The sequence below is a fragment of the Oncorhynchus gorbuscha genome, linkage group LG03, assembly GCF_021184085.1.
Source record: "Oncorhynchus gorbuscha isolate QuinsamMale2020 ecotype Even-year linkage group LG03, OgorEven_v1.0, whole genome shotgun sequence".
In the NCBI taxonomy this organism is placed as follows: Eukaryota; Metazoa; Chordata; class Actinopteri; order Salmoniformes; family Salmonidae; genus Oncorhynchus; species Oncorhynchus gorbuscha.
Genome location: NC_060175.1, coordinates 46,910,028 through 46,921,082, shown reverse-complemented (window position 1 = coordinate 46,921,082; position 11,055 = coordinate 46,910,028).

Below are 11,055 nucleotides of genomic sequence, written 5' to 3'. Positions count from 1 at the left end.
CTGCCTTCACCCACCTCCCCCCTCTCCCACAAACCCCTCATCTGGCTCTCTACAACATCTCCACCCCTCCCACTCCCGATTATTTCTCTTCTCCCACTCCTTCCATATATTTGTTTTTCTATCAAATTGAATTAGCAGAATCAAAAGGTAGTTGGCATTTCCCCACACAGAGTGGAGTTAGGCAGACAGGGAGGAAAGATGAAAGGAAGTGCAGCTCGGTTCAGACAAAGTTCTCCTGGACTGGATACATGTGTGTGTGTCTTTGAGTGTTGGGTCTGACCTTCACACTAGCCTAACTGAAAAAGCACCCTCCCCTTCTCCCCCAAACCCCTAGTAGGACATGAGGATGTTAAACTGGGTTTTTTCTGGACTATATTTAGAGCTTTAAAGAATGGGACACGCATCATTGAATGTTACACTTCCTATAAAAATTATGTCATCTATGATTAATTCAGGTCTTACATTTCATGTAAAAATATGGTCTTACATTTCATGTAAAAAGACATCAATGTAGTGGATAGATGCCGTCTTGTAGGGTACGCTCCTGAGCAATTCTGCCATTTTGTGTGTTTTTTTAACATAATGTTTAATCCATCATTTCCTATGACCGAAAACAGAAAACACACACCTTGATTTGGATGAAGATTTCTACTTCAATGAGTCAGCATCTATAGATGTTATGCTTACGAACTGGACGAGCTTCTTTCGAGACTGTCCTATCAACGGGACCAGAAGAACTGTACTATCCTATGTTTCTCAGAGTTGTGTTTGAACAATGACATGGATAATATACACGTCATTGGCTTTTCCATGCATCGTAAAGATCGGACGGCAGCTTCTGGGTAAGCTGAGAGGGGGAGGACTGTGTCTCTTTGTTAACAGCAAATGGTGAGCGATCTCTAATGTTAAGGAGTTAGAGTACCTCATGAAAAGCTGCAGAACATACTATTTACCAAAACAATTTTCATCTGCTGTACTGTATATTTTTCGTAGCTGTTTATTTACCACCACAAACAAATGCTGCCACTAAGACCACACTCAACGAGCTGTATAGAGCCATAAGCAAACAAGAACATGCACTTCCAGAGGCAGCACTTCGCATGGGGCTTTTCATGCAGAGAAACTGAAATGTATCTTACCTCCTTTTTAACAGCATGTCACCTGAGCCACTAGAGGCAACACAACTATAGATCACCTTTACTCCACACACAGAAACACAAACAAGACTCTCTCTCGCCCTCTCCCTTTGGCAAATCTGACCATCAATATATCCTCCTGATTCCTGCTTATAAGCAAAAACTCAAACAGGAAGTACCAATGACGGGCTCAATATGGATGTGGTGCGATGAAGCAGATTTGTTAGCATCATTAATAAGTGCATCGACGACGTTGTCCCCATAGTGAATGTACGTACATATACCAACCAGAAGCAATGAGTAACATGCAACATCTGCACTGAGCTGAAGGCTAGAGTTACCGCTTTCAAGGAGCGGGACATTAATCCAGACACTTATAAGAAATCCCGCTATGACCTCCGATGAGCTTATGTCGCTTACGTCTTGAACTGGCCCTGTTTTTACTGCATGATAAGTCACGTACTCCCCGTCACATAATTTTGTCCCACTATGCCCCACCTCGGTACAGATACTGCGACAGCTGCACTTAAGCTTGGTTGCACACATTCTTCCAAGCACCAAGAAAATGTAAAAAATGGGAAGTGGGAAGTTCAAAAAGGAAATACTTATGCAGTATTATTAGGGCCGATTGAGATCCAGAATCTGACAAAGGCAGGGTGGTACAAGATTGATAAACAGAGAGTTGGGTAGCTTGATCAACGATGAGAACGACAGAAGAGAAGCGAAAGAGGGAAAGAAACTGAGAGTGTTTCATATCGTTGAGAAGTGGTTAGTGGTAAATCCTTATTGCTGTTCCTTGTGGGTTTCGCAATGGGAAGGCCAGTAATGAAAGAGGTTGTAAAGACCATCGAAATGTGGTGCTTGTGGTCTTGGTATAGTTGGAAAGCAAATTAAGTTGTGCTCCCCTATGATTATATACTCTTCAGAATGGTGTTGGGCATCTCATAACCCCCACTCTGCAGATAGAGACGTTATTGCTGGAATAATATAAGGGCATTACAAAAACCTGGTACAAAAACCCAACATTATTCAGCTCCCTAATCACATGAACTTCATTCAATTCAGACTGACACCATTAAGAATTAGCATCAATCATATAACCGTTTCCATTCTGCTCCATTCATGCATTCTGTTCTACTGTTGAGTGGGGTAATTCTGGGCCTGAGTAGTAGTGGCTGATGCAAGGCGCGGAAACCAAGGAAACCGCCCTCCCCTTGATCCTCTATGAAATTAGGTCAGACCTCCTCTCACCTGGGACGGGCAGCATTCACAGCATTCACCTGGGACAGGTAGTGTTCAGGTGCCATTCAGGTGTAGCGTTCAGGCAGTGTTGAGGCCCTTCTGTTCCTTTGTGGGGCAGACAAATTCATCCCTGCTGTCTGCGGACAAACAAGCCCATTCATCTGGGGCTCCCATTTACAAACCAGGGGGGGAAGTTCAGTACTAATGCCTGGGAGGGCTCGGGGGAGTGGGCATCTGGACCTCTTATCCTCTTCCGCACCCTCACAATGACCCCCCCCCCCCAGCTTTCACTAGCAGGTAATTGGAGAACTGGAGTGGGGGGAATCTGGGGCAGCCGGGCCCAGTGCCAGGGGTGAGGGCTGGGGGGACGCGACCCAGGACCCAGCCCCTGGATGCATGTTCCCCAGGACCCAGCCCCTGGATGCATGTTCCCCAGGAGCCCGAGAAGGAGAGATGATGAGAGGAAAGTAGAGGAGTCACAACCCACTGAGGCTTCCTTTTTCTCATTCATATTAGTTAACTGTTCAGGGTCTCTTTTGTAGAGTCCCTAAAGATTGAGAGGATGAGCTTCTCTACAGGTATGTGGGCTTGAGAAAAAAGACTTGCAATGTAGCTGCTATGTTTCTAACTGCGACCTTGAACAATCCTTATGGACTCAGTGGCCTTACCTACACCGTCTACACACCAAAAGAAGCACATTGGGATAACCAGCGTAGGGCTTCCAGACCAACTGCACTGAGTATACAAAACATTAAGAACACCTGCTCGTTCCATGACATAGACTGCCCAGGTGAATCCACTTGTTAAATCCACTTCAATCAGTGTAGTTGAATGGGAGGAGACAAGTTAAAGTCATATTTTTAAGTATTGAGACAATTGAGAAATGCATTGTGAGGGTGAATGGGAAAGACAAAAGATTGAAGTGCCTTTGAACGCGTTATGGTAGTAGGTGTCAGGCGCACCGGTTTGTGTCAAGAACTGCAACGCTGCTGGGGTTTTCACCCTCAACAGTTTCCTGTGTGTCTCAAGAATGGTCTACCACCCAAAGTACATCCAGCCAACTTGACACAACTGTGGGAAGCATTGGAGTCAACATGGGCCAGCATTCCTGTGGAACGTTTTCGAAACCTTGTAGAGTCCATGCCCCGACGAATTGAGGCTGTGCTGAGGGCAAAAGGGGGAAGGGGAGTTGTAAACTCAATATTAGCGTTAATATGAATGTTTTGTACACTCTGAATATGTTTTCCTGCTGTAGCAAACTGGCTCAAATTAAGATCCTACATCTGTATGGTGCTCATTGTGAGCCGGCGTCGGGAGCCAGTCGGTTAGGCATCATTACAGTCCCCCTTGGCTTGTCACTCATGCAGAAATGGTGCCTCAGGTGAGGGCATTCCTAGACAACACTACGTATTGTTTGTCCATGGCTGTAGTTTTTGTTTTGTCTCAGCCCTCAGCACCCCAGCAATGTCTATGTAAACAAATGCTATCGTCTGATCCACCCCGCACCCTCACATTGAACCCCAAAGGGCGAGAATGAGCCTGGTGTTACTTGGGACAACCCCTTGGTCCCAAGACAGAGGTCCTCTCTCCCAGTCTCACCCTCACCCTCACCCCACCATGGGGGAGGGGGGGGGGAGTGTGTGTACCTGCGTACCAGACAGAAGCTTGTCTCCCTTGGAGACAGAGATTATCACAGCCATCACACAGAGTGAGTGGGGATACGTGGGAGGGAGAGGTGAAGGAGGTGAGACACAGCAGGCCTATCTGCTCAGGGTCGGTATGAGAAGCATTCTGCTCACTCATTGGCTCAGTGGGATGCTGCAACTGCAGCATCTACTGGTTCTTATCTCCCTCAGGCAGACTGCGCTGTCTGATATGCATCTGGTAAAATTGGTTGGAAGTAAGAAACACTGCTGAAAAAAATAAACAAACTCCTCTGTGGTTTATGCACGCGGTTGATCATTTGCTTATACATTGTGGGTGTGACACCTCCCTGTGCAAGGGTTCAGGTGTGTTTACAAAACGTAGATCTGTCTTGTGTACATACTGTACATGTGTGTTTGCTCGGTTGTACATAGTACATAGGTATACGAGTAGGTCTGTCTGTACGGGTTTAAGTGTTTGTGAGTAGGAGGGTGAATAACATGATTGTCATCATTCCATCACCATCACCATGATGACAGATACGACCATCTCCTCGTCATTGCGGCGTTACATCTTGTCCATCAGCTGATGTGGCGCTCACTGTTGCTGGGTGGGTGTCTATCAGGACTATATCTGTAGTGATAAGAGGAGAGACGGGAGGAGAGAGACTGACCACAGAGCATAGCATGGCATATCTTAAGGCTCTAAAGACATAAAATGTCAAGGTCTCCTTTACTCATGCACACGCGCGCACACACACACACACACACACACACACACACACACACACACACACACACACACACACACACACACACACACACACACACACACACACACACACACACACACACACACACACACACACACACACACACACACACACACACACACACACACACACACACACACACTTCGCCAGTATAATATCCTGAGGTTTGGTTACATATTTAATCACCCATGTGAAAATAAAGACAAGACCAAATTGACTGATTTAATTATTCCATTTACTCTTGTGATTAAAACATGTCTGTACTGTCATGGTCTACTGGAGAAAGAGTAAAAAACAAAATAGGGAAAGTAATTAAAAGTCAGTGATGTAAATGGCTTCATTCAACTATCAAATAAGGGGAGGGTTCAGAGTATGATAAGTAGGCTGTTCAGCCAGATGAAATTAGCTTGAAGAAAAAGCATTTCATTTAGTTTGCCTGAAACTCTTTAAAGGTCAACTACACTTCCTGATTTGGCCTTGTTTTTCCATCAATGCTCATTAAGAAATGCTAGCGACCATTACAGAAGGCAAACAAGAATAATCTTGTGGTTTGATGTGGGTGTTTCTTGGGTGTGTCTTTGCCATTCAATCACAACAAACAAGGCCAGTGGTACAGTGAGGTAAAATAAGCTAGCTGTTCTATGGAGAGAACAAATTTTGAAATTGACGACTTCTCCCCTCCTGTCTGACTGGCCATGTCAAGATGGTCAGCTCATTCAGTTCTATGTGTAGGCTAAAGCTTGCGTTGACCTTGTGTTGGGTCAAGCTGACAGCAGCTAGCATAGCTTGGTGATAGCTTAAAAGCTGGCTTTCCAATCTCGCTGATATTTTTCTGTCAAATTAGTTATGGCAAGATAGCAAGAGCCAGTGTCTGAAATGTGTTTCATAAGACACTCACTCGTTGTACAGCGAAAGTAGCTTGTAACTTAGTTACAATGTTTCATCACACCATGTAATACATGTTACCGTAGAAACGATATCAACTACTGCAAGTTTAATGCCTGCGGTCTTCAGTCAGCTCAGCTGTCCAACAACACAATATTCTATAACTGGCTAGTTTGTTCTCATCTCTTTGTTCTCTGTTAGATCTTTCCCGGGGGACAAATGCCAGAATGAATATCCCTACAGGTGTAGGTTACATGTGAACATTGTACAAATATTATCACCCAGCTTGAGTGTAGATACATCAACTAAAATCGATGGATGTGTTCGTGTTACAAAGACAAAACATTTTCTGCTGCAAATACCATGTTGATGTGCTTATAAAGACAGTATGCCTAGCAAATAAAGACAGTATGCCTAGCAAATCAAAATCCGCTCTGTGTCCAGTACAACTGTCTAACCAGAACTAGAATGGTTAACTATTTTCATGGTCTATTTGCCCAAATTGAATGATTTTGCTGTCCAACACACTGACACGCACAGCTCTCTGTCTGTCTAACCACACTGACATGTACAGCTCTCTGTCTGTCTAATCACACTGACACGCACAGCTCTCTGTCTGTCTGTCTAATCACACTGACACGCACAGCTCTCTGTTTGTCCAACACACTGACACGCACAGCTCTCTGTCTGTCTAACCACACTGACATGTACAACTCTCTGTCTGTCCAACACACTGACCTGTACAGCTCTCTGTCTGTCTAATCACACCGACCTGTACAGCTCTCTGTCTGTCCAACACACTAAAACGCACAGCTCTCTGTCTGTCTAATCACACCGACCTGTACAGCTCTCTGTCTGTCCAACACACTAAAACGCACAGCTCTCTGTCTGTCTAATCACACCGACCTGTACAGCTCTCTGTCTGTCCAACACACTGACACGCACAGCTCTCTGTCTGTCTAATCACACCGACCTGTACAGCTCTCTGTCTGTCCAACACACTAAAACGCACAGCTTTCTGTCTGTCCAACACACTGACACGCACAGCTCTCTGTCTGTCTAACCACACTGACATGTACAGCTCTCTGTCTGTCTAATCACACTGACCTGTACAGCTCTCTGTCTGTCTAATCACACTGACCTGTACAGCTCTCTGTCTGTCTAATCACACTGACATGTACAGCTCTCTGTCTGTCTAATCACACTGACCTGTACAGCTCTCTGTCTGTCTAATCACACTGACCTGTACAGCTCTCTGTCTGTCTAATCACACTGACATGTACAGCTCTCTGTCTGTTTAACCACACTGACCTGTACAGCTCTCTGTCTGTCTGTCTAACCACACTGACATGTACAGCTCTCTGTCTGTCTAATCACACTGACCTGTACAGCTCTCTGTCTGTCTGTCTAACCACACTGACATGTACAGCTCTCTGTCTGTCTAATCACGCTGACCTGTACAGCTCTCTGTCTGTCCAACACACCGACACGCACAGCTCTCCGTCTGTCTAACCACACTGACCTGTACAGCTCTCTGTCTGTCTAACCACACTGACCTGTACAGCTCTCTGTCTGTCTAATCACACTGACCTGTACAGCTCTCTGTCTGTCCAACACACCGACACGCACAGCTCTCCGTCTGTCTAACCACACTGACCTGTACAGCTCTCTGTCTGTCTAACCACACTGACCTGTACAGCTCTCTGTCTGTCTAACCACACTGACCTGTACAGCTCTCTGTCTGTCTAACCACACTGACCTGTACAGCTCTCTGTCTGTCTAACCACGCTGACCTGTACAGCTCTCTGTCTGTCTAACCACACTGACCTGTACAGCTCTCTGTCTGTCTAACCACACTGACCTGTACAGCTCTCTGTCTGTCTAACCACACTGACCTGTACAGCTCTCTGTCTGTCTAACCACACTGACATGTACAGCTCTCTGTCTGTCTAACCACGCTGACCTGTACAGCTCTCTGTCTGTCTAACCACACTGACCTGTACAGCTCTCTGTCTGTCTAACCACACTGACCTGTACAGCTCTCTGTCTGTCTAACCACGCTGACCTGTACAGCTCTCTGTCTGTCTAACCACACTGACCTGTACAGCTCTCTGTCTGTCCAACACATTGACCTGTACAGCTCTCTGTCTGTCTAACCACACTGACCTGTACAGCTCTCTGTCTGTCTAACCACACTGACCTGTACAGCTCTCTGTCTGTCTAACCACGCTGACCTGTACAGCTCTCTGTCTGTCTAACCACACTGACCTGTACAGCTCTCTGTCTGTCTAACCACACTGACCTGTACAGCTCTCTGTCTGTCTAACCACGCTGACCTGTACAGCTCTCTGTCTGTCTAACCACGCTGACCTGTACAGCTCTCTGTCTGTCCAACACATTGACATGTACAGCTCTCTGTCTGTCCAACACATTGACATGTACAGCTCTCTGTCTGTCCAACACATTCACATGTACAGCTCTCTGTCTGTCTAACCACGCTGACCTGTACAGCTCTCTGTCTGTCCAACACATTGACATGTACAGCTCTCTGTCTGTCCAACACATTGACATGTACAGCTCTCTGTCTGTCCAACACATTGACCTGTACAGCTCTCTGTCTGTCTAACCACGCTGACCTGTACAGCTCTCTGTCTGTCCAACACATTGACATGTACAGCTCTCTGTCTGTCCAACACATTGACATGTACAGCTCTCTGTCTGTCCAACACATTGACCTGTACAGCTCTCTGTCTGTCTAACCACGCTGACCTGTACAGCTCTCTGTCTGTCTAACCACGCTGACCTGTACAGCTCTCTGTCTGTCTAACACACACTGACATGTACAGCTCTCTGTCTGTCCAACACATTGACCTGTACAGCTCTCTGTCTGTCTAACCACACTGACCTGTACAGCTCTCTGTCTGTCCAACACATTGACCTGTACAGCTCTCTGTCTGTCCAACACACTGACATGTACAGCTCTCTGTCTGTCCAACACATTGACCTGTACAGCTCTCTGTCTGTCTAACCACACTGACCTGTACAGCTCTCTGTCTGTCCAACACATTTACCTGTACATCTCTCTGTCTGTCTAACCACACTGACCTGTACAGCTCTCTGTCTGTCCAACACATTGACCTGTACAGCTCTCTGTCTGTCCAACACACTGACATGTACAGCTCTCTGTCTGTCCAACACATTGACATGTACAGCTCTCTGTCTGTCTAACCACACTGACCTGTACAGCTCTCTGGGTGAGGTTCTGTCTTCAAGTCTCCAGTGGGGTGATGAAGTCACTTCTATCTATGTAATGTATTACAGGTTATGGACAGGTGCAGTCAGGTGGAAGGAGGGGTGGAGTGTATCACACTTCATCCTGGATATGACAGAGTTTGCCTCAATCCATGGGTCCAGCAGACAGAGTTCAGTAACTACAGGCAGAGTTCAGTAACTACAGGCAGAGTTCAGTAACTACAGGCAGAGTTCAGTAACTACAGGCAGAGTTCAGTAACTACAGGCAGAGTTCAGTAATGACAGGCAGAGTTCAGTAATGACAGGCAGAGTTCAGTAATGACAGGCAGAGTTCAGTAATGACAGGCAGAGTTCAGTAACTACAGGCAGAGTTCAGTAACTACAGGCAGAGTTCAGTAATGACAGGCAGAGTTCAGTAATGACAGGCAGAGTTCAGTAACTACAGGCAGAGTTCAGTAACTACAGGCAGAGTTCAGTAACTACAGGCAGAGGCAGGCAGAGTTCAGTAACTACAGGCAGAGTTCAGTAACTACAGGCAGAGTTCAGTAACTACAGGCAGAGTTCAGTAATGACAGGCAGAGTTCAGTAATGACAGGCAGAGTTCAGTAATGACAGGCAGAGTTCAGTAACTACAGGCAGAGTTCAGTAACTACAGGCAGAGTTCAGTAATGACAGGCAGAGTTCAGTAATGACAGGCAGAGTTCAGTAACTACAGGCAGAGTTCAGTAACTACAGGCAGAGTTCAGTAACTACAGGCAGAGTTCAGTAACTACAGACAGAGTTCAGTAACTACAGGCAGAGTTCAGTAATGACAGGCAGAGTTCAGTAATGACAGGCAGAGTTCAGTAACTACAGGCAGAGTTCAGTAACTACAGGCAGAGTTCAGTAATGACAGGCAGAGTTCAGTAACTACAGACAGAGTTCAGTAACTACAGGCAGAGTTCAGTAATGACAGGCAGAGTTCAGTAACTACAGGCAGAGTTCAGTAATGACAGGCAGAGTTCAGTAACTACAGGCAGAGTTCAGTAACTACAGGCAGAGTTCAGTAACTACAGGCAGAGTTCAGTAATGACAGGCAGAGTTCAGTAATGACAGGCAGAGTTCAGTAATGACAGGCAGAGTTCAGTAATGACAGGCAGAGTTCAGTAACTACAGGCAGAGTTCAGTAACTACAGGCAGAGTTCAGTAATGACAGGCAGAGTTCAGTAATGACAGGCAGAGTTCAGTAACTACAGGCAGAGTTCAGTAACTACAGGCAGAGTTCAGTAACTACAGGCAGAGTTCAGTAACTACAGGCAGAGTTCAGTAACGACAGGCAGAGTTCAGTAACTACAGGCAGAGTTCAGTAATGACAGGCAGAGTTCAGTAACTACAGGCAGAGTTCAGTAACTACAGGCAGAGTTCAGTAACTACAGGCAGAGTTCAGTAATGACAGGCAGAGTTCAGTAATGACAGGCAGAGTTCAGTAATGACAGGCAGAGTTCAGTAACTACAGGCAGAGTTCAGTAACTACAGGCAGAGTTCAGTAATGACAGGCAGAGTTCAGTAACTACAGGCAGAGTTCAGTAATGACAGGCAGAGTTCAGTAACTACAGGCAGAGTTCAGTAATGACAGGCAGAGTTCAGTAATGACAGGCAGAGTTCAGTAACTACAGGCAGAGTTCAGTAACTACAGGCAGATGTGAGATGCAGGAGGATGACCATCTTCTTGTACTGTAGAAGCAGTGTTCTGCTGATAAAACAATGTGCAAATATTACACTTGTCTTTCATATTTCATGTCTTTCGTTCACAGCTGATACAGATATTGTACCTATTAGCATTTTGTCTGGTGGTGCTGGGACTACCTTGCCAAACATGTCAGTTGTCATACCTTCCTGTATGGCGTCCCATTGTATTGCTGAGTGCAATGTCTCTCTCCATTCAGAGACATCAGCATCAAGCCCGTCTGTCAGTCTGGACTCCATCAAATCATATTGCAAGTCTCAAAGATCCTGGCTGAATACAAGTATCTGTGAACATATACACACACAGTTCTATTACCAATGGCAGCTGGAACAAGCGATATCTGACACACCAACATATACTATCTTGAACAGGTCAGACTAAATCTGCCTAATTCTGTT